Genomic DNA, 23,027 nt, shown 5'->3' with positions numbered 1-23,027 from the left:
TATCTTGATATATATATATATATATATATATATATATATATATATATATATATATATATATATATATAATTTCATTTCCTGATTTCTGCCAAGTCCTGTTGTCTTGCCACAGTTTTCTTAAGTTTTTATATTTCTGCTTTGTGATATTCCTTAATAAAAGCTATTATTCTTTAATAGTCTTAAAATTCATGCCTAAATGTTTGGCTTTAATATTCATCTATGCTATGGCAGCATTTTTCTAGTAAATCTTTTTTTTTTTATTGCTTAAAGTATTACAAAGGGTATTACATATGTATCCATTTTATCCCCCCGCCCTAGACAGTCCCCTAGCCTCCCCTATCACCCAGTGTCTTATGTCCATTGGTTATGCTTATATGCATGCATACAAGTCCTTTAGTTGATCTCTTACCCCCCTACCTCCTGCCCCCCAACCCTCCCCGGCCTTCCCGCTGCAGTTTGACAATCTGTTTGAGGCAGCTCTGCCTCTGTATCTATTATTGTTCAAAAGTTTATAATGGTCTCTATTGTCCATGAATGAGTGAGATCATGTGGTATTTTTCCTTTATTGACTGGCTTATTTCACTTAGCATAATGCTCTCCAGTTCCATCCATGCCGTTGCAAATGGTAAGAGTTCCTTCCTTTTTACAGCAGCATAGTATTCCATCGTGTAGATGTACCACTGTTTTCTAATCCATTCATCTACTGATGGGCACTTAGGCTGTTTCCAGATCTTAGCTATGGTGAATTGTGCTGCTATGAACATAGGGGTGCATATATCCTTTCTGATTGGTGTTTCTGGTTTCTTGGGATATATTCCTAGAAGTGGGATCACAGGGTCAAATGGGAGTTCCATTTTCAGTTTTTTAAGGAAACTCCATACTGTCTTCCATAGTGGCTGCACCAGTCTGCATTCCCACCAGCAGTGCACAAGTGTTCCTTTTTCTCCACATCCTCTCCAGCACTTGTCATTTGTTGATTTGTTGATGATAGCCAGTCTGACAGGTGTTAGATGGTACCTCATTGCTGTTTTGATTTGCATATCTCGGATGATTAGTGACTTTGAGCATGTTTTCATATGTCTCTTGGCTTTCTGAATGTCCTCTTTTGAAAGGTGTCTATTTAGGTCCTTTGCCCATTTTTTGATTGGATTGTTTATCTTCCTTTTGTTAAGTTGTATGAGTTCCCTATAAATTTTGGAGATTAGGCCCTTATCAGATATGTCATTGGCAAATATGTTTTCCCACACAGTGGGTTTTCTCGTTGTTTTGTTGATGGTTTCTTTTGCTGTGCAGAAGCTTTTTATTTTGATGTAGTCCCATTTGTTCATTTTTTCTTAAGTTTCAAGTGCCCTAGGAGCTGTATCAGTGAAGACATTGCTTAGGCATATGTCTGAGATTTTCTTGCCTTTGGATTCTTCTAGAATTTTTATGGTATCCTGTCGTACATTTAAGTCCTTTATCCATTTTGAGTTTATTTTTGTGTATGGTGTAAGTTGGTGGTCTAGTTTCATTTTCTTGCATATATCTGTCCAATTTTCCCAGCACCATTTATTGAAGAGACTATCTTGGCTCCATTGTATGTTCTTGCCTCCTTTGTCAAATATTAATTGAGCATATTGGTTTGGGCCGATTTCTGGGCTCTCTATTCTATTCCATTGATCTATATGCCTATTCTTGTGCCAGTACCAGGCAGTTTTGAGAACAGTGGCTTTGTAATACAGCTTGATATCTGGTATTGAGATCCCAGCTACTTTGTTCTTTTTCAGGATTGCTGCAGCTATTCGGGGTCTTTTTTTATTCCAGATGAATTTTTGGAAAGTTCGTTCTAGATCTCTGAAGTATGCTGTTGGTACTTTAATGGGAAGTGCGTTGAATTTATAGATTGCTTTGGGTAGTATGGATATTGTAATGATGTTGATTCTACCAATCCATGAACATGGTATGTTCTTCCATCTGTTTATGTCTTCCTCTATGTCTTTTTTCAACGTCCTGTAGTTTTCTGAGTAGAGGTCTTTTACCTCTTTAGTTAAGTTTATCCCTAGGTAGCTTAATTTTTTTGGTGCGATGGTAAACGGGATTGTTTTTATAATCTCTCTTTCTGAAAGTTCACTATTGGTGTATAGAAATGCCTCAGATTTCTTGGGGTTAATTTTGTATCCTGCTACATTGCCAAATTCATGTATTAAGTCTAGTAGCTTTTTGATGGAATCTCTAGGGTTTTGTATGTATAATATCATGTCGTCTGCAAATAAGGACAGTTTTACTTCCTCTTTTCCAATTTGGATGCCTTTTATTTCTTCTTCTTGCCGAATTGCAATGGCTAACACTTCCAGTACTATGTTGAACAGGAGTGGTGAGAGGGGGCATCCCTGTCTTGTTCCTGTTCTTAGGGGAAATGGTGTTAGTTTTTGTCCGTTGAGTATGATGTTGGCTGTGGGCCCGTCATATATGGCTTTTATTATGTTGAGGTATGATCCTTCTACTCCCACCTTGCTGAGAGTTTTTATCAAAAATGGGTGTTGAATTTTGTCAAATGCTTTTTCTGCATCAATTGATATGACCATGTGGTTTTTTTCTTTCAATTTGTTTATGTGATGTATCACGTTTATTGATTTGCGGATATTGTACCATCCTTGCATCCCTGGGATAAATCCTACTTGGTCATGGTGTATGATCTTTCTGATGTACTGCTGGATCCGATTTGCTAAGATTTTGTTGAGGATTTTGGCATCTATGTTCATGAGGGATATTGGCCTGTAATTCTCTTTCATTGTGTTGTCTTTACCTGGTTTTGGTATTAGGGTGATGCTGGCTTCATAGAATGAGCTTGGAAGTGTTCCTTCCTCTTGAATTTTTTGTAGTAGTCTCAGGAGGATAGGTTTTAGTTCTTCCTTGAATGTTTGGTAAAACTCCCCTGTGAAGCCGTCTGGTCCTGGGCTTTTGTTTGATGGAAGCTTTTTGATGACTGCTTCAATTTCTTCCATAGTTATTGGCCTGTTGAGATTTTTAGATTCTTCCTGATTGAGTTTTGGAATGCTGTATTTTTCTAGGAATTTGTCCATTTCCTCCAGGTTGTCTAGTTTGTTGGAGTAAAGCTGTCCATAGTATTTTTTAACAGTCATTTGTATTTCTGTGGGGTCTGTTGTTATTTCGCCTCTATCGTTTCTGATTTTATTTATTTGGGTCCTCTCTCTCTGCTTCTTGGTGAGTCTGGCTAGAGGTTTATCAATCTTGTTTATCCTTTCAAAGAACCAGCTCTTGGTTTCATTGATTTTCTGTATTGTTTTTTTGGTCTCTATGTCATTTATTTCTGCTCTAATCTTTATTATCTCCTTCCTTCTGCTCACTCTGGGGTTTTCTTGTTGCTCTCTTTCTAATTCTTTGAGTTGTAGAGTTAGATGATTTACTACCATTTTTTCTTGTTTTTTGAGATAGGCCTGTAGAGCTATAAACTTCCCTCTCAGGACTGCTTTCAATGTGTCCCATAGGTTTTGGATTGTTGTGTTTTCATTGTCATTAGTTTCCAGGATGTTTTTAATTTCTTCTTTGATCTCATTGGTAACCCAATCAATATTTAATAGCATGCTATTCAGCTTCCAGGTGTTTGAGTATTTTGGGTTGTTTTTATTGTAGTTTATTTCTAATATTATGCCATCGTGGTCTGCAAAGACGCTTTTTATGATTTCAATCTTCTTGAATTTGGGGATACTTTGCTTGTGACCCAATATGTGGTCTATTTTTGAATATGTCCCATGAGCACCTGATAAGAACGTATATTCTCTGGCTTTGGGGTGAAGTGTTCTGAAGATGTCTATTAAGTCCATCTGATCTAGTGAGTCATTTAGGATTGCTGTATCTTTGCTGGTTGTTTGTCTATAGGACTTATCCAGTGCTGTCAATGGTGTATTAAAGTCCCCTACTATGATTGTATTGTTGTCGATCTCTCCTTTGATATTTTCCAGGAGTTTTTTTATGAATTTGGGTGCTCCTACATTGGGTGCATATATGTTTACCAGGGTTATATCTTCTTGTTGTATTGATCCCTTTAGTATTATGAAGTGGCCTTCCTTATCTCTTGTTAAGGCCTTCACTTTGAGGTCTATTTTGTCCGATATAAGTATTGCTACCCCAGCTTTCTTTTCATTTCCATTTGCCTGAAAGATATTTTTCCATCCTTTCACTTTCAGTCTGTGTGAGTCCCTTCTAATGAGATGGGTCTCTTGTAGACAGCAGATGTATGGGTCATGTTTTTTTTATCCATTCAGGCACTCGATGTCTTTTGGTTGGTGCATTTAGTCCATTTACGTTTAAAGTTATTATTGAAAGGTACTTGTTTGTAGCCATTTCTTTTTTTGTGTGGCTGTTTTCTTTCTGAGCTTTTTATTTCTTATTTTTACGCCAGTCCCTTTAGCATTCCTTGCATTGCTGGCTTGGTGGTGACAAACTCCCTTAGTATTTTTTTGTCTGTGAAGCTTCTTATTTCCCCTTCAAGTTTGAATGATAGCCTTGCTGGATAGAGTATGCTTGGATTCAGTCCTTTGCTTTGCATCACTTTGTAAATTTCAGTCCATTCTTTTCTGGCCTGATGTGTTTCTGTTGAGAAGTCATTTGACAGTCTAATGGGAGATCCCTTGTATGTAACTTTCCGTCTCTCTCTTGCAGCCTGTAAGATTCTCTCTTTGTCCTGAACATTTGCCATGGTGATTATGATGTGTCTTGGTGTGGGTCTTTTCGGGTTCACCTTGTTTGGGACTCTCTGGGCTTGTGTGACTTTTTTCTTCCCCACCTCAGGAAAGTTTTCTGATATTATTTCTTCGAGTAGGTTTTCTAATCCTTGTTCATCCTTCTGTTGTTCTGGTACTCCTATTATTCGTATGTTGTTTCGTTTCATGTTGTCCCAAAGCTCCCTTAGGCTCTCCTCCTGTCTTTTAATTTTTTTCTCCAATTGCAGTACATTTTGGGTGTGTTTTGCTTCCTTGTCTTCTAATTCACTTATTCGGTCCTCCGCTTCTCCTAGTCTACTGTTGATACTTTCAATGGAGTTTTTCATTGCAGCTATATCACTCTTCATTTCTTCTTGGGTCTTACTTAGGTTGTTGATTTTTTCATCTGTTTCTTCTAGCTTCTTCCATATGTTATCGATTTTTTCATCTGTTTCTTCTAGCTTCTTCCATATGTTATTGATTTTTTCATCTGTTTCTTCTTGCTTCTTGAAGAGGTTGTCCATTTTTTCCTCCATCCGGTTTATGCACTCTAGGATCCTTATTCTGAATTCTTTATCTGTCATGTTGCATGCCTCTGTATTACTTAGCTGCTTTTCTGGAGAGTCCTCCTTCTCTTTCCTTTGGGGGTTTCTTTGTCTACCCATGTTTGATCTCACTGACATATCTAGACGTTGAGTTGTTCAGTGGTTGCTCCCTTGGTGGCAGTGACTCCTTGGTCTGTGGTTGCTCTTCGGGCGGTTGCGGTAGCAGCTGCTCTTCAGTTGTCAGCAGCTCCTCTGGTGGGTGCTGTTCACAGCTGTGGTGGCTCTTCCGGCTGGTGGGGCGAGGTTTCACGTACAGCTGCTGTTCCTCAGCAGAGGATGAGGTGCTCAGGAGGTTGCTGTTGCTTGGATCTGCTGCGTTGATTTAAAGGCACAAAATACAACACAACAAGGCACCACGTACCAGGCACTATACACAAATATATTCACGATATTAATAACCCCAATTAAAGGTGACCACCTGAATTAAGAGAATTAGGGGATAAGGAAGAAGGAAGAGAAAAAGATCAAAGAGAAAAAGGAAAAGAAAAGTAGGGACCAAAAAAAGGGAGTGCAAAAATGAAATTGGGAAAAAGGAAGGGGGAAAATAAAAGCGAGAAAAGAAAAGAAAAAAAAAAAGAGCGAAAAGAGAGAATGAAGTGGAAGAGGGAAGAGACTTTTTATATGAGGAGAATACTCCTATAGAACAGCCATTAATCCCAACAAATTCCAGCAACAGCTCCCTGGATATGAATGCAAACTAGAAACAACCAATAATATAACGATGAAAATAGAATGGTGAACACTAATCCCAAAATAAAATAAAGAAAAAATAAAATGGCACTTTAAAAAATGGTAAAATGGTAGCAGTAATAATACTGGTTAAAAATAAGAAGGTAGTAATTAAAAGGGTAAAATCAGGTGATGGAAAAAGAAGAAAAGAAAGAAAAAAACAAAAAAAGAAAAAAAAGAAAAAAGAACAGAAAAAAAAAGAATGAAAAAAAATTGGTTTCTTAGTTAAAAAGTGAAAAAAGAAAAAAAAATTGCAGTAGTGGAGGTCCTTCGTTTCTTCTATTCTTCAGTGTGGCTCGCCTTAGACCTTCCAGGTATTCAGGAGAGTGTTGAGTTTCCCTGCGATATACTGTTCCTCTGTGTTGTAAACCACAGTCCTTATTTTAAAGCATGCCGCATTTATTTCCCAGACTGCCTTATTTTGTGTTTAGCAAAGAGTCAGTTTGTGGGTCAGCCTCTGGGTGGCAGTATTCTGGGGTTGGCCTCTGAGGCTATAGGGCCTCTCTTTCCAGTGGAAGTTCACTGCCCAGAGCTGACTGCGTAATAGTTAGTTACTGGCGCTATGTTGTTGCTGGGATTGAAAATCCCCCTATAGGCCAGACCCTGTTAACTCCCAGGGACTGATCAGGTTATCTTAATCCTTGATCTCGTACAGGGTGGAATCTGGGTGTGGCTGTGCTCCTTGCCTGGGGGTTGGGGGGAGGAGACTCACTCTCAGGAGCGGGTGGCTGCCCCAGTCCTGGGCTCAGGGGTGTCTCAGCACTCAATTCGCTGCCACCTCTCCCGGCTCCCCCTCTCTCCCCAGTCTCTCCCCAGATTCCACTCCTCAGCACACTCTCCCTCTCTTCAGCACAGGTGAGTGTCTGTATCCGAAATGTCCCATGAACAGGATTCAGTGAAAACAAACAAACAAATGCCGGCCGCGGAAACGGGGAAGGCTTGGTTTCTGTAAGCTTCTTCTCTTACCGGGACTACATGGTCAGGTCAGCTCTTCAGGCTGCCCCCTTTAGGCTCAGTCCTCCGTGATCACAGAACCCAGCTCTCAATTTCCCTGGCGGCGCCAGGAATCCCGCGGTTCTCCTTTCCCCCGTCAGGGGCTGTGCCTGTCCCAAGGGACGCGGCTGTCTGCCACGCGGTCTCCCTCCGACTCTCTGGGCTCAGAGGTCTGGCAAACTTTCCTGCCCAAATCCCTGTTTTTTTTTTACCTTTCCAGGGGAGCTCTGCTCTTCCCGGCTGCAAACACTCTCACCAGCTGAGCAATTTCGCCAATTCGGTGTGAGTGTTACTAGCTTCAGCTGCTCGCCCCATTTGCTCCGGGACACGACCTGGGACACGTCTGCCTATATCGCCGCCATCTTGGTTCTCACCTAGTAAATCTTGATTATCTTTTTTCTCATAATTCCATGTATAGTTTTTGTACATGGACTGTTTTTATGCCAATATTTTTTTTAATATTTTTTATTGATTAAGATATTACATATGTGTACCCTCTACGCCCCCCCCTCATCCCCTCACCCCCCCGTTGTCCGTGTCCATTGGTTAGGCCTATATGCTTGCATATAAGTCCTTTGGTCAATCTTTCCCCCTTGCCCCCACCCTCCCCTACCTTCCCTCCAAGGCCCGACAGTCCAATCAATGCCTCTCCATCTCTGGATCGGTCCTTGTTCATCAGTTTATGTTGTTCATTATATTCCACAAATGAGTGAGATCCTGTGGTATTTATCCGCTCTCCAGCTCCATCCATGCTGTGGCAAATGGTAAGAGTTCCTTTTTCTTCTTCCTCTTCTTAAAGAATACCTTTCAGCATTTCATATAATGCTGGTTTGGTTGTGATGAACTCCTTTAGCTTTTTCTTATCCGTGAAGCTCTTTATCTGACCTTCCATTCTGAATGATAGCTTTGCTGGATAAAGTAATCTTGGTTGCAGGTTCTTGGCATTCATCTCTTTGAATATTTCTTGCCACTCTCTTCTGGCCTGCATGGTTTCTGTTGAGAAATCAGCTGACAGTCGTATGGGTACTCCCTTGTAGGTAACTGACTGTCTTTCTCTTGCTGCTTTTAAGATTCTCTCTTTATCTTTTGCTCTTGGCATTTTAATTATGATGTGTCTTGGTGTGGCCCTCTTTGGATTCCTTTTGTTTGGGGTTCTCTGCGCTTCCTGGACTTGTAAGTCCATTTCTTTCACCAGGTAGGGGAAGTTTTCTGTCATTATTTCTTCAAAAAGGTTTTCAATATCTTGCCCTCTCTCTCCTTCTGGTACCCCTATAATTCTGATGTTGGTAAGCTTGAAGTTGTCCCAGAGGTTCCTTACACTATCTTCATATTTTTTGAATCTCTTTTCTTTTTTCTTTTTCGGTTGGGTATTTTTTGTTTCTTTGTATTTCAAATCTTTGACTTGATTCTTGGGATCCTCTTGTCTGCTGTTGGATCTCTGTAAATTATTCTTTATTTCAGTCAGTGTATGCTTAATTTCTAGTTGGTCCTTTTTCATGTCCTCCATGGTCTCACTATACTCCTTGAGGGATTCATTAAATTTATCGGCGGTTTCCATAAAATTCTTGAAAAACCTTATAAACGTGGCCTTGAACTCTATATCCAGTCATTTGCTTTCCTCCGTTTCTGCCATTTGTGACCTTTTTCTTTGTCTCCACATTTTGGCTGCTTCCCTGTGTTGATAGACTGGCCCTGCGTGCCAGGTGTCCTGTAGGGCCCAGTGGCTCAGCCTCCCCAGTTACCTGGGGTAGACACTCTTGGTGCACTCTTGGTGCCTTGGTTGTTGTAGGATCACTGGGAGGAATTGACCTCCAGGCCAATTGGCTGTGGGAATCAGCTGTGTCTGAAGTGGGAGAATGGTCCCCCTCTGACCACTGGGTACAGTGGCTCCTGGATCTAAGGAGTTGCTAATTCAGCCCCTGCCTGAGGCCACACAGCAGGAGCCAGGAAGAGGCTCAGCTGTGAAGCAATGCAAGCCGCTGCGGGGCCTTGGGCCTTCTCTTGGAAGTTCCGGGTCTGCCTGGCTGGGCTGTAGTTAGGTACATTCACATGCAAAAGCCTCTGCCGCAGCCTGGGTGGGGCGGGGTCTCAGGGAGTCAAAGGGCGGTGAAAGCAGCTATGGTGATTCTCCGAGCCCGGAATCGCGCGTCTCAGTGTCCCGGTAACGGCTGCAAGCACCTCTGAGGGAAAGCCGCCCTCAAGTTCGCCCTCTGCCGCCTGACAGACCAGCCTCTCCCCGTATGAGCCCTGGGTCCCCAGAGACCCGCTGGAACCGGAGTTCATAGCAGTCGGGAGCTTGTGATTCAAAAAGACAGCCCCGTTCTCAGGCGCCACCCCCTTTCCGCGCGCGCGCGAGCCGCCGCCGTACCTCTGCACTTCACCTCCGCAGCCCCGCTGGCTCTCAGCGTGCCCCTCTTTTCTTCTAGTTGTAGAAATTACACTCAGCCAGCCTTCCTGTTGTTCTGGACGATGTTTGCTCTGACCCTTGCGGCATTCTTCAATTGTTGTGTGAGGCGACAATTTCCCGGTGTTTATCTATGCCGCCATCTTAGTTTCTCCCTTCTCTATGCCAATATTACTGTCTTACTCATTATTACATGCTTTGAATTTTCCTGGGCCAGCTATTTCACAAGTTTCTTGTGAGGCAGGGAGGCTAGCGTAGTCTTCCAGAGTAGATGATTCTCACATCCAACTGCTGCCACAAGACATAGGCTTCTTCCTACCAACATGCTCTCATGTGTGTGAGTAGTTGCATATCCCATGCCCTCTGCCTCTCTAAAAAAAAAAATAATCTAGGATGCACACCTCAGTTCCTGAACCAGTTGTTACAAACAAGCATGTAGCTTCAATGCTTCAAGTTAGGCCCCTCACGCTCAGTAAGGATATTTTTGCTGGTGCTTCCTGATATTTCTGATATTTGCCATTGCATGGTGTTCTCACCATTCTCCACATGGTTTCACTTTCTCCCACATAGCTTCTGTGTGATCAAATCTGCTTTTAGCAACTTTTACACCTGTTTTAAAGTCTGGTATTCACAGTTTTTTTTTTATTTGGTTCTTTCTTACTTTCTCCCCTCTCCCCCCGACCCCATCCTAGCATTTTTGTTTCCAAGCAAAGAACAGTAACACACTGACTTAGGCAGCCATATTCATATTAGAAATCTAAAAGTTTGAATTTAAGTCAGATGTGGGGCAATTCTAGGTGATGACAAGTCCAGAAATGACCACTGAGAGCAAGTGGAGAAAAGTGGAGTCAAAGTGAAGACCTACGTCATTTGCCCTCTCTCTATCTCTCTCTCCTTTTCTCTCACTGAGCCCTGGGCACACTGGCTCTGACTAGGTCCTCAAAGGCATCAAGCACTGCCTTACTTGCTCCCCCCTCTGACTGCAACACTCTATCCTGGCTTTCTTCATAGTATAATTTATTTACAATTTATTTACATGGTGGGACACATCAAAATCCTGCTATGTCCCTAGTTCCAGTCTCACTCTTTTCCATCCATACCCTACATTTATTGCTTCATCCCTTCCTTCCTGAACTGTGTGTTATACCACTGCCTCCCCCGAACACATACACACTGAATTGTTTACTTCTATTATAAAGGAAAATTCAACTTTCTTTAACTGCTACCTGCAAATTTGCTGGTCCAGATCCCTTAAGAGCCTCAGCTAAACTAAGGGCCTTTCATCTAGTAACCATAGTCCTTAGAAAGAGATTAAAATAAAAGGATGATAAAAACAATGTGTACTAGCCAGTACAATATCCACATACATTCTAAAGAGAAAGTCAGAGGAAACTGACAGGTAGAAAGGGAATCAGGCTTCTCTAAGGCTAATTGTCCATCTAAACCAGGTGTAGCTGAGCACTAAACTCAAGTTCTCAGTCTCTTAGCCCAGAATTATTTTCAGAGAAAGAGAAATGAACAGAGATAAAGTTTGGGAGCTAGAGAAAGGACAGATTACCTGGGTCTTCATTTTATGTTCACTTTCCTCCTCTTGGCCATTTCTGGACTGATCATCACCTAGGATTGTCCCACATCTGACTTAAATTCAAACTTTTAAAATTCTAATATGAATATGGCTGCATAAGTCAGTGTGTTCCCCAGAACACTGTATCCCATTTCTATGTGGTAGCTTTTCAATTATTCTCTCTATTCTTCATCTGGATAACTACTACTTATTCTCTAGTCTTGGATGAATTAATACTTCCTTAGAGAGTGTTTCTTTTACTGCCCATCTAGCTGAATTAGGTTCCAGCATTATTCTCTTTGATAGTACCCTATATTTTCATAACATTGGTACTAAAACAATGCAATTGTATGTATATTTCCTTGTGCATTTATATTTATCATCTGTATCATTCAGTATGTAGTAAGATTCTTGAAGATGGGGACAAGATTTTTTTAATCATTCAAAACCCACTGTCTAATATACCTTGTAGTACAAGAAACCAAGAAAGCATTCAGTAAATATTTGTTGTTAAAGAGTTCAATAAAGATAAAAATGAAGGTTTTTGAAGAGCTTGTCCATGTGGACAGTGAAGTCTCTGAGGATAATGGCAGACCTTGGCCTGGAGGGTGTCATGGAAGACAGGGCCTGGTGCATCAATGAATGGGGAGAATAGCCAACCATGAGACCAGGCAGCAGAAAATAAAAGGGTAATACTATCAACAAAAAGTCAAAACAGAAATTTTTTGTATTATCAGGTTTTAAGTTGTGATATAGACTACTCACCTCCATTCATCCTCTAATGTGAATAAATTGCCCACTGTTCCAAAAACCCACAACCCAAACTTTTCCTCAGGGCCTTCTAGAAATTTATTTCCATTGAAAATAACTTCCAAGCCATATTCCATCTTTCCCTCAAATTCCATCTACCTTCTTGCCTTAATTAAAACAGAAGTTTTCCCTAAGGATCTTCCCTTACTGGCATTACATTCAATTCCCAGGACCAATTCCAGCCCATTCTTCTTTTCCAATCATGGTGTTTTTTTAAGGTTTTGTCATAGCCAGCCACTCCTCTTCATTTACTTATTACTGAGTTATAGTCTGCCTCTTCACCTCAATACTTGCCATCACCTTAGATTACTTCAAGTCCAAGGAGACAGTTCATCTAACACACTAGCATCTCAGCTCTATAAATGCCATGTTTCCACCATTATGTATTCATCCACACACTTATCCTACAAATATTTATTGAGCAACATTGTGGGCCAACACGATGCTTAATATTGAGAAGGCCATAATTGCTAATACATCAACACTAATAAAAGAGAAAAATGGTAATTGGCGTACGAGCTACCCTTTTCATTGGCTAATCAGGGCTATATGCAAATTAACTGCCAACTAAGATTGGCAGTTAACTGCCAACAAGATGGCGGTTAATTTGCATATGTAGGCACAATGCAGGGAGGTGAAAGGGAAAGCAGGAAGAAGCCCCCTGCCACTGACAGTGATCAGAAACCCAGGGGGGAGCTAAGAGCTGGGGGGCAGGGCAAAGGCAGCCATGATCGGAGAATCAGGTGCCTTTGCCGCCCTGGCCAGTGATAGCAGGAAGTAGGGGTGGAGCCAGCGATGGGAGTGGTCGAAGCTGGCAGTCCCAGGAGCTAGGAGTCCCTTGCCTGGGCCTAAAGCGAAGTCCACGATCGTGGGGCCGCTGCAGCTGCGGGTCCCCGCTGCCCGGGCCGGACGCCTAGGCCAGAGGTGTCCTGCAGGGGCAGGGGCGGAGCCCGCGCAATCACAGCACCCCCCGCTGCCACTGCAGGTCCCCACTGCCCGGGCCAGACGCCTAGGCCAGAGGCGTCAGGCCTGGGCAAGGGGCTGATCCTGCGATTGGAGGGTTATGGGGGTCAACGCCTGAGGGCTCCCAGTATGTGAGAGGGGGCAGGCTGGGCTGAGGGACACTCCCCCCCACACACACCCAGTGCACGAATTTCGTGCACCGGGCCCCTAGTAGTCTATACTTATGAATCATACACTCTAGTAGGAGGAAAAGGCTGTGCAAAAGAAAAAACTTTTAGGCCTGGACCACATCTGCCTTGTTCACTGTGGTATCACTAACACCTATCACTGCATGGGGCAACTATGAGGAATTCAATACATATTATTTGAACAAATTAAACTCAGTTATAATACAATGTATGGAGCAAGCAGAGGATGCTATGAAAACTCAAAGGAGAGATAGGTTATGGAAAGCGGAAGAGAATAGTTCAAAGTGCAACTTTAAAAATATTAAAAACATAATTCTCATAAAAATACATAGAAATCAGGGGCCATAATTTTAATTAACTCATAAGTGAGAAAAAGAGCAGAGAACATAACTGGTTCAAAATTAGTTACAAAATTAAATCCTACAATAAGACTGCTAAGTTCCTGGGAATGCTATCCTATCTAATAAAAGACAAATAGGGTAATTAACCGTATCTCTGATATGCTTCCCATTGGCTAATCAGGGCGATATGCAAATTAACTGCCAACCAAGATGGCGGCCAGCAGCCACGCAGCTGAAGCAAACATGAGGCTTGGTTGCTCCAGTGATGGAGGAAGCCTAGGTTCCCTGCCTGCCACAGCCGGCTCTGAGCCTGAAAGCAACAGCTCCAAAAGCAACTATGTCTCAATTATAGAAGCAAAAACAAACCCCAGATACCTGCTTTCAGCCAACCGAGGTCTCAAAGCTGGAGCTGCAACAGTGTTTCAATTATAGAAGCCAAACAAACCCCAGATACCTGCTTTCAGCAGCCGAGGCCTCAAGCTGGAGCCAGCTCTCAGCTCCAGTGAGAGCCACAGAAGGTAAATAAATCCCAGAATAAAAAAAGAAAGAAAAAAAGGAGAGGTTGGGAGCTTCGTTCTCCCACCAGCCTGATATCGTCCCTCAATCCCTCACCCAGACTGGCCAGGCACCCCAGAGGGGACCCCCACCCTGAAGGGGGTGCGACCAGATGCAAACAGCCATCAGCCTCTCATCCAGGCTGGCCAGGCACCCAAGCGGGACCCCCACCCTGATCCGGGACACCCTTCAGGGCAAATCAGCTGGCCCCCACCAGTGCACCAGGCCTCTATCCTATATAGTAAAAGGGTAATATGCTAACTGACCCTAACAGCAGAAAGACTGCAAATGACTGGTCACTATGACACACACTGACCACCAGGGGGCAGATGCTCAATGCAGGACCTGCCCTCTGTGGTCAGTGCACTCTCACATGGGAGGAGCTCTGCTCAGCCACAAGCCAGGCTGATGGCTGCCAGTACAGTGGTGGTGGTGGGAGCCTCTCGTGCCTCCTCAGCAGCACTAAGGATGTCTGACTGCAGTTTAGGCCTGCTCCCCACTGGCAAGTGGACATCCCCCGAGGGCTGCCAGGCTGCCAGAGGGATGTCTGATTGCCATCTTAGGCCCAATCCCCTGGGGAGCAGGCCTAAGCCAGCAAGTGGTCATCCCCTGAGAGGTCCCAGACTGTGAGAGGGCGCAGGCCGGGCTGAGGGACCACCCCCCCCCCCCGCGAGTGCACAAATTTTTGTGCACCAGGCCTCTAGTAGGTTAATAAAACCATAATAAAGCTTATTTTCCTAAGTTAGATGATCATTAGATAAACTTATTAGATAATGTTTTAGCATATTATTAAAAAGACATGGAATTTGGTTTTGCCTTATTTCTGTATTTTAGGCACTTTTTCTCAACAAAACTTTTTTGAGGTAATTTTGCACCTGATGACAGAGTGCATAGAAGTTGTCCAGTAGGAATGGTAAAGGGGAAAGGCAACAAGTGTTCCAGAAATAGGGAAGTGCAGAGACCCACTTCACTTCAATCACCCACAGCCAGTGTCAGACCTTGGACTTGACCCAAAAGTGAACATGTTTCAGTTCTAAAACATTAAATCCCAATGTCTCACTTTTTGAACACAGCTTCTAATTCTTTAAACTTTATACTTTACCTCTTTTTACACCGTATTTTCAGTCTTATAGAGACCTCTGATCCCTTGATTCTATCACACTATGCCAGACTACCAGTTTCAGCCTCATCTAAACCCTATGGGATACCTCCCTGACCTACTATTTTGTCAATTTTCTGTTACATTGCTACTCTCCTATGGAAGAAATGAATTTATTTGCTTACATTTATTTTCGGAACAAATAAGCTAAATAAGATAACATTTTAATGGAGGCTTGAACTTACTAATTAACCATAATTTGAGAGGGAAATGGAGATAAAGGGAAGAATCACAATGTATTACTGTTAGAGGGAACACAATTGGGGATTGACTAAGAAGTGAATGTGGGAACAACTCTCTTGGGAAACTGGTTGTGAGACATCTGTATTTCAGTTGCTGAACCTGTCAGTACAACAGTCAAGTCCATGACTAGGAGAGCAGGTACAGCTTTGGCAGCACTTCTGGTAACCCTGAGTTCTACTGGATTTTATTTGAACATCAGGCTCAAAAACCGGGCCAAAAACAGGTAAAGGTATTCTTTTTTTTTTAATATACAAATATCCCTTCTCATAGGTATCCGTCCCTCCCCTTTCTGCTTAGAAACAATATCAAAATCAGCAAAGTTCTACTCAGAGGAAGTCATATCAATGAGATTCTAATACCTCAACCATAAAATATGGAAAATAAACTTTATTCATAGAATTTCTGTATAGATTAAAAGAAATGCTTTACATGAAGCATTCTTGCTTGCATCAACACAAAGGCATTCAACAAAAGCCTATCCTTATTATTGCTGTTATTATTATTAATGTTATGGGAGAAGAAGGATGAAGATAGAAAGGGATGGAAAGGTGATAGAAGGACAAATATTCATGATACATTCAGTATACATGAGGCATATGGGGCACTCATTTATGAGTTCTTAAACTGACCACCCATAGGTAATACTCATTTTGATATCATACATCTTTTGCCTAAGAAATAAGGGTAATATTTATAGTTTCTCATTAGGCCAACAAAGAGCTACAACTATGCTGGGTATACTTGCCCTGCAGGTATGTGCATTGGCCCTGGTAACACAATACAGGGCCCCTCTGTTCAAGATCCTTTAGTCTTTAAAACCATAAAATCAGCAAAGAGGATTGATGAAGCTGAGAAAAACAGGACATATGAACACTGCTCAACACAGGATTTGCATGGTGTGCTTACAAACTCTCCTAAGGGTATTTATCTAAATAATCTCTTTCCCGTGGCTTCTTGCTGTACTTTAAATTGATTCAATAGACTCTGTGTTTTGAACTTCTTAATTTGGCAGAGATGTGTAAAACATTTTCCTATTACTCCTTTAATTTTTTTTTGGGGGGGGGGGAATTCTTTTTTCTTTTTTAAAAAAAAACCTTTATTGTTCAGATTACAGTTGTTTCTCTTTTTTTCCCCCCATAGCTCCCCCCAACCCAGTTCCCACCCCACCCTCTGCCCTTACCGCCGCCCACTGTCCTCATCCATAGGTGTACTATTTTTGTCCAGTCTCTTCCCGCACCCCCACACCCCTTTCCCCCGGAGAATTGTCAGTCCACTCCCTTTCAGTGCCTCTGATTCTATTATATTCACCAGTTTATTCTGTTCATCAGATTTTTTATTCACTTGATTTCTAGATTCAGTTGTTGATAGAAATGTATTTGTTGTTCATAATTTTTATCTTTACCTTTTTCTTCTTCCTCCTCTTCTTAAAGAATACCTTTTAGCATTTCATATAATACTGGTTTGGTGGTGATGAACTCCTTTAGCTTTTTCTTCTCTGTGAAGCTCTTTATCTGACCTTCAGTTCTGAATGATAGCTTTGCTGGGTAAAGTAATCTTGGTTGTAGGTTCTTGCTATTCATCACTTTGAATATTTTTTTGCCACTCCCTTCTGGCCTGCAAAGTTTCTGTTGAGAAATCAGCTGACAATCGTATGGGTACTCCCTTGTAGGTAACTAGCTGTTTTTCTCTTGCTGCTTTTAAGGTTCTCTCTTTGTCTTTTGCTCTAGGCATTTTAATTATGATGTGTCTTGGTGTGGTCCTCTTTGGATTCCTTTTGTTTGGGGTTCTCTGTGCTTTCTGGACTTGTAAGTCTATTTCTTTGACCAGGTAGGGGAAGTTTTCTGTCATTATTTATTCAAATAGATTTTCAATATCTTGCTCTCTCTCTTCTTCTGGCACCCTCATAATTCGGGTGGTGGTACGCTTGAAATTGTCCCAGAGGCTCCTTACACTATCTTCATAGTTTTTGGATTCTTTTTGCTTTTTGCTTTTCCGATTGGGTGTTTTTTACTTTTTCGTACTTCAAATCTTTGACTTGATTCTTGTGATCCTCTAGTCTACTGTTGGAAGTCTGTATAATATTCTTTATTTCAGTCAGTGTATGCTTAATTTCTAGTTGGTCCTTTTTCATATCCTCGAGGGTCTCACTAGACTTATTGAGGGTCTTACTAAATTTACAGCGGTCTCACAATCTGTAGTAATGTCCTCTCACTCCTAATATTAGAATTTTGTGTGTTCTATCTTTCTTGTTCAATTCAACTAGAAATTTATCAATTGCATCAATCTTTTCAAAGAACTATCTTTGATTTCATTGAAATTTTTGTTTTCTAATAGTCTTTCATTGACTTTTGTTCTTAATTTAATTATATCCTTCCTCCTTTGTGTTTAAATTGCTGTTCTGCTGCTAGTTTCTTGAGTTAGATGCTTCTTAAGTGGTTGTTTTTAAACTTTTCTTCTTTCCTAATATAAGCATTTAAACATTTAATATTATGAATTTCTTTCTAGAATGGTATTAAGCTAAATGTAAAAAGTCAGGCATAAAAAGACAAATACCATATGATTTCACTTATATTTGGAATCTAAAGAACAAAATAAACAAGCAAAACAGAAACAGACTCATAAAGAACAAACTGATGTTTGCCAGATGGGAAGGTAGTTAGATGGATGGGTAAAAACGGTGAAGGGATTGAGAAGTAGAAATTCTTAGTTACAAAATAGGCACAGGAATGTAAAGTGCAACATAGGGAATATAGTCAATAATATTATAGTAACTATATATGGTGTCAGATGGCTACTAGATTTATCAGGGTAATCCCTTCATACATTATATAAATGTCTAACAATTATGCTGTACTCCTGAAACTAATATAAAATTATATTGAACTTGAAAAAAATAAAACTTTAACATTGGAGCTATCAGAACCTTCCATTTTAGATGAGTTAGATCAGTGGTCAGCAAACTGCGGCTCGCGAGCCACATGCGACTCTTTGGCCCCTTGAGTGTGGCTCTTCCTAAGCCTTAGGAGTACCCTAATTAAGTTAATAACAATGTACCTACCTATATAGTTTAAGTTTAAAAAATTTGGCTCTCAAAAGAAACTTCAATCATTGTACTGTTGATATTTAGCTCTGTTGACTAATGAGTTTGCCAACCACTGAGTTAGACTATTCCACAGTAGCTGACCAATTCTCTCTAATACCCATAACTATCATTTAAAAATCTATCATTAAAAAATATTTGAACCCAACTCAAAATAAGGTAAATAAAAAGTACAAATAAAATATCCTCTAGATATTGCTTTAGCTGTATCTCATGAATTGTAATGCAACCCAGGTACGTGCCACTGACTATAAATCAAACCCATGACCCTTTTATCCAACGGCCAATGTTCTAACCACTGAGCAAGTGGCCAGGGCATGAATTGTATTTTTGGTATTCAGTTCAAACATTTTCTAATTTCCCTTGTTATTTCTTCTTTGATCTATGGGTTCTTTATAAATGTGTTAATTTCCATCTAATATCATTGCCCTTCTACCTGAAGAAACTTACATTTCTTGTTGTGTATGAATGCTGGTAACAAATTCTCATGGCTTTTGTTTGCCAAAGAAGCCTTTCTTTCCACTTCTTCCTTTTTTTCTTAAGGCCATTTTCACTGGATATAGAGCAAGTCTAGAGTAGCCTTTATTGTTAAAGCTAGTTTAGTCCTATTTTTGCCAATCTTTCTGGGCTCTCTACTAAAAAGCAAGGTATCTCCACTCTGACTAGTTGGAACTACTAGTATAATGACTTTCAGTTCTGTGTGAGCTCTGAGGATTGTCCAGTTAAAGTTCTCACTAGTACTTTGCCTCACCTATATATATAGCACAGCATTCAGCAACCAGTTCAGAAAATCCCTGTGTAGATTTCTGGATATCTCTATCTCTCTCTCTCTCTCTCTCTCTCTCTCTCTCTCTCTCTCTCTCTCTCTCTCTCTCTCTCTCTCTCCCCCCCCCCCCGTCTCTCTTCCTTTTCTCTAGTATTCTGCTCCAAAAATTCTACCCCCTAAGCCTCCCTGGACTCTGATCCTTGTCTCTTCATCTTCACAAGGCAGCTCTGTCCACGGGATTCTCTTCCCTGATTTGCAGTCTAGAAATAGTCTCAATACAGTAGGTTGGAAAAATTATATTGTTGCTCTTTGCTAAGGATCGTAAACCTTTGAGGCTATTATTTAATGTCTGAAACAGTTTTAAAATATGTTTTATCTGATTTTATTAGTGTTTATGCCAGGAGGGCATGTCTAGTCACAGTTACTTCATTATAGCTGGATGCATGTCTATTATTCTTTCTACAGACGGAAATAGTCCTTTGACTTCTATGACCCTATTAAAGGTCCTCCTGCCCTTAGAGCCTTCCCAAGAAGCTGAGGGAAAGAGCTTAGGAAGGCCAAACTCAAAGTGAGAGGCAGGCTGTCATGGGCCCTGAGCACCCAGGCACTCCTCCCAGGACCAGGCTGCAGTAAGGCAGGTGCCTAAGACACAACATTTAGGGAGACACTAACTCAGGTTTACATAAATGCTGCCCCTGTTCTTGCATGACACTGAGAATAAATGCCTCCTTCTACTTCACATCACCTGCCTACACTAGTCCCAGCTCTGCCCTGGGCATTCTTGCTAAGTGTGCAAAGAATGCAATGCCCGGGGTTCTCTTTACTTGGATCATTTCTCAAGGCTAAGTTTGCAGTGAGCAACCTTAAGAAATAAAATAATTTCTTTTCTGAGCAAACAGAAAACTTGTTTCCTCATGTTATAGAAGTGGTAAACACCAGAATGCCACCCACCATGGCATCTGCCAGGCCACCTCTCCCGTGACCAGGGATTATGCCAAAGTCCCAGCCGACCACGTGGAGTTCTATGCTGAGTCCAACCTTGAGGACGCCAGTGCCAACGCCCCCGGGCCTGCCATCCTGGCCTACGCCTGTGTTGCTGCCACCAACCCTGACCAGGACGGTGCCAGGGCCCACGCGCCCGGGACCGCCCCCGCCTCCCAGGAGGACCACAATACCAGCCCTGACCAGGACGGTGCCAGCACCGACCCGCCCGGGACCACCCTTAGCAATGCTGCCATCGGAGCAGACACCCCCAATGCCACTGATGCAGACCTTGACCCGAGGCCGCCTACACCTACCCGCCTGTGGCGGCCCGGGCTGAGGCCCATGATACCCTCTCCTCCAGCGCCTTGAAAGCTCCTGCGAAGGTTCGGCTCTTGTCCAAATATTACCCTGAGAAGAAGGCGGAACTCCGCGGCAGTATGGAGATATTCACTGGCCTGCCCATTGGTCCCTATTTGCAGAAGGATCTCGAGGGAAATATCCTGTGCGAACTTAAGAATAAGCTACAGCCAGGCTGTCTTTTCTGTCAAAGAGAGGAGTTTAGGCAGCCTCCATTTTGGCTCCCTGACTTGCAGTTCCCCTGAGGGCTGCCATTTTGAAATGGCAATGGTCAACCCCTCCTTTTTTCCTTTAAATCAGCCAATCACACAAGAATGGGAGCCTAAGCTCTTCCAATCAAGAGTGAGGGACAGGGACTGGCCTGGTGGGCTCCTGTCAAAGGGATCCGAAGCTCAGGGAGGGGCTGGGACCACGAGGGTGGTGGCCCCCTGCAGCTCCCACCAAAGCACCAAACGCAAGTGCCTCATTCCTGTGCCAAACTCCACCTGGACCCCCAGGTGACCTTCCTCCTCTGTACCTGTGGCCCCAGGGACTGCTGGCTCCCCCAGGCCTGAGGTCCTGGTCCCTGGGAGCCCTCCACCTATCCTTGCATGAATCGGGGAGCAGACAGGGGCTGGCCTCTTACCTTTTGGATGAAGATGGATGGGCCTATATACAAGTCAGAGCCAGAGGGTGTGAGACTCGTAGCCCATGGGAGTCATGGACCTGGGCTTCCCTGCAGTCCCCATCCTGGACACCCAAGAAGCAGGGCACCTTGCTCTCAAACCAATGGTCCAGCGGATGCCCTCCCCATGGTCACGGGCACCCAGGATCCCAGGGAGCTGGCCCTGGTCTGATGAGTCGGTAGAACTGGCCTCTTCACGTGTTACATGTGCATTAAATGGCACAGATGCACCCAGAACCTCACCATCAGGCCGTAGGTGAGCCCGCCATCCACCCAGCTCAGCCTGGGGAGGACCCTTCCTTCGCTCCTGGCCCCTGAGAACCAGAAGGCATAGGGCACCGTCCTGGGCACTCCCATAAGTGTGCCCCTCAAGTGTCCCAGCCAGGGTCCCCTTAACCCTAATTAACCAGTCACTGCCCCACACAGTGTTAACCTGTAACCTGTCAGGCCCAGAGGGAGGGTCTGTGTCCTTGGCATGAAGACCTCACGTGTCTCCTCTGCCTTAATTTCCCGTGGGTATTCGTGCCTTCCAGTATTGTAAAGTGTATCCAGTGTGTAAATGAATGTCCCATACACCCTGTGTACAGCAGAGTTCTCTGCTCCCTCAATATCTCTATCCAGAGTATCCTATCTAATAAAAGAGCAATATTCAAATTAACTGTCACTCCCTCACTTCATCACTCTGTTACAAAGATGGCGGCAGCCATGGAGCTGGAGCAAGCAGGAGGCTTGCATTGCCCCCGGCGATGGAGGAAGCCAAGCTTCCCGCCTGCCCAGCTGGCCCTGAGCTCCACTCAAGACTACAATGTTTCAATTATAGAAGATAAATAAATCCCAGATACCTGCTTCCAGCCCGTGGGTGTGGCCAGCCTAAAAACAGCCATCAGTCCCTCACCCAGGATGGTCAGGCACCCTAGTTGGGACCCCTACCCTGAAGTCAGTGTGACCAACCTGAAAATGGCCCTCAGCCCCTCACCCAGGCTGGCCAAGCACCCCAGCAGGATTCCCCCACCCTGAAGGGGCTGTGACCAGCCTGCAAACAGCCATCAGCCCCTCACCCAGGTTGGCCTGGCACACCAGTGGGGTTTCCCACTCTGAAGGGCGTGTGGCTAGCCTGAAAACAGCCCTCAGCCCCTCACTCAGGCTTGCCAGGCACCCCAAGGGGACCCCCCACCCTGATCCAAGACACCCTCAGGGCAAACCAGCTGGCCCCCACCAGTGTACCAGCCCTCTATCCTATATAATAAAAGGGTAATATGCAAATTGACCCTAACAGCAGAACGACTGGGAATGACTGGTCACTATGACAACACTGACAACCAGGGGGAAGATGCTCAATGCAGGACCTGCCCTTTGATGGTCAGTACGCTCCCACAGAGGGCACTCTGCTCAACCACAAGCCTGGCTGATGACTGCCAGCACAGCGATGGTGGCGGGAGCCTCTCCCGCCTCCTCAGCAGCACTAAGGATGTCAGACTGCAGCTTAGGCCTGCTCCCCACTGGCAAGTGGACATCCCCCGAGGGCTCCTGGGCTGCCAGAGGGATGTCTGACTGCCAGCTTCAGCCCAATCCCCTGGGAAGCAGGCCTAAGCCAGCAGGTGGACATCCCCTGAGGGTTCCCAGACTGTGAGAGGGCACAGGCTGGGCTGAGGGACCCCCCTGAGTGCACAAATTTTTGTGCATTGGGCCTCTAGCAATAAACTATTAACCTTGATTTTTTTTTTTTAAGTGAGAGGGTATTAGGGGAGAGGGCAGTACCTGGAACCCAGAGGGAAAGGATCGTGGAGTGGGCAAGCACTGGCAGCCAAGATGAAGGTGAAGATGCTGAGCCGGAACCCAGACAACTGCGTCCATGAAACCAAGTTGAACTTACTGAGAGTTCCAAGAAACTATGATCCT

General features: G+C 43.4%; 1 protein-coding gene across 1 annotated transcript in view; it reads left to right on the top strand.

Moving 5' to 3' along the window:
- The window catches only part of LOC132240730 (hemicentin-1-like), a 346,372-nt gene that overhangs the window by 144,219 nt on the left and 179,126 nt on the right, over positions 1-23,027 (top strand). The window lies entirely within an intron of this gene.

Source organism: Myotis daubentonii, chromosome 9 (assembly GCF_963259705.1).
Source record: "Myotis daubentonii chromosome 9, mMyoDau2.1, whole genome shotgun sequence".
NCBI lineage: Eukaryota > Metazoa > Chordata > Mammalia > Chiroptera > Vespertilionidae > Myotis > Myotis daubentonii.
The sequence above is the reverse complement of the archived record's forward strand: the minus strand, read 5'-3'. Positions and strand labels throughout refer to the sequence as shown.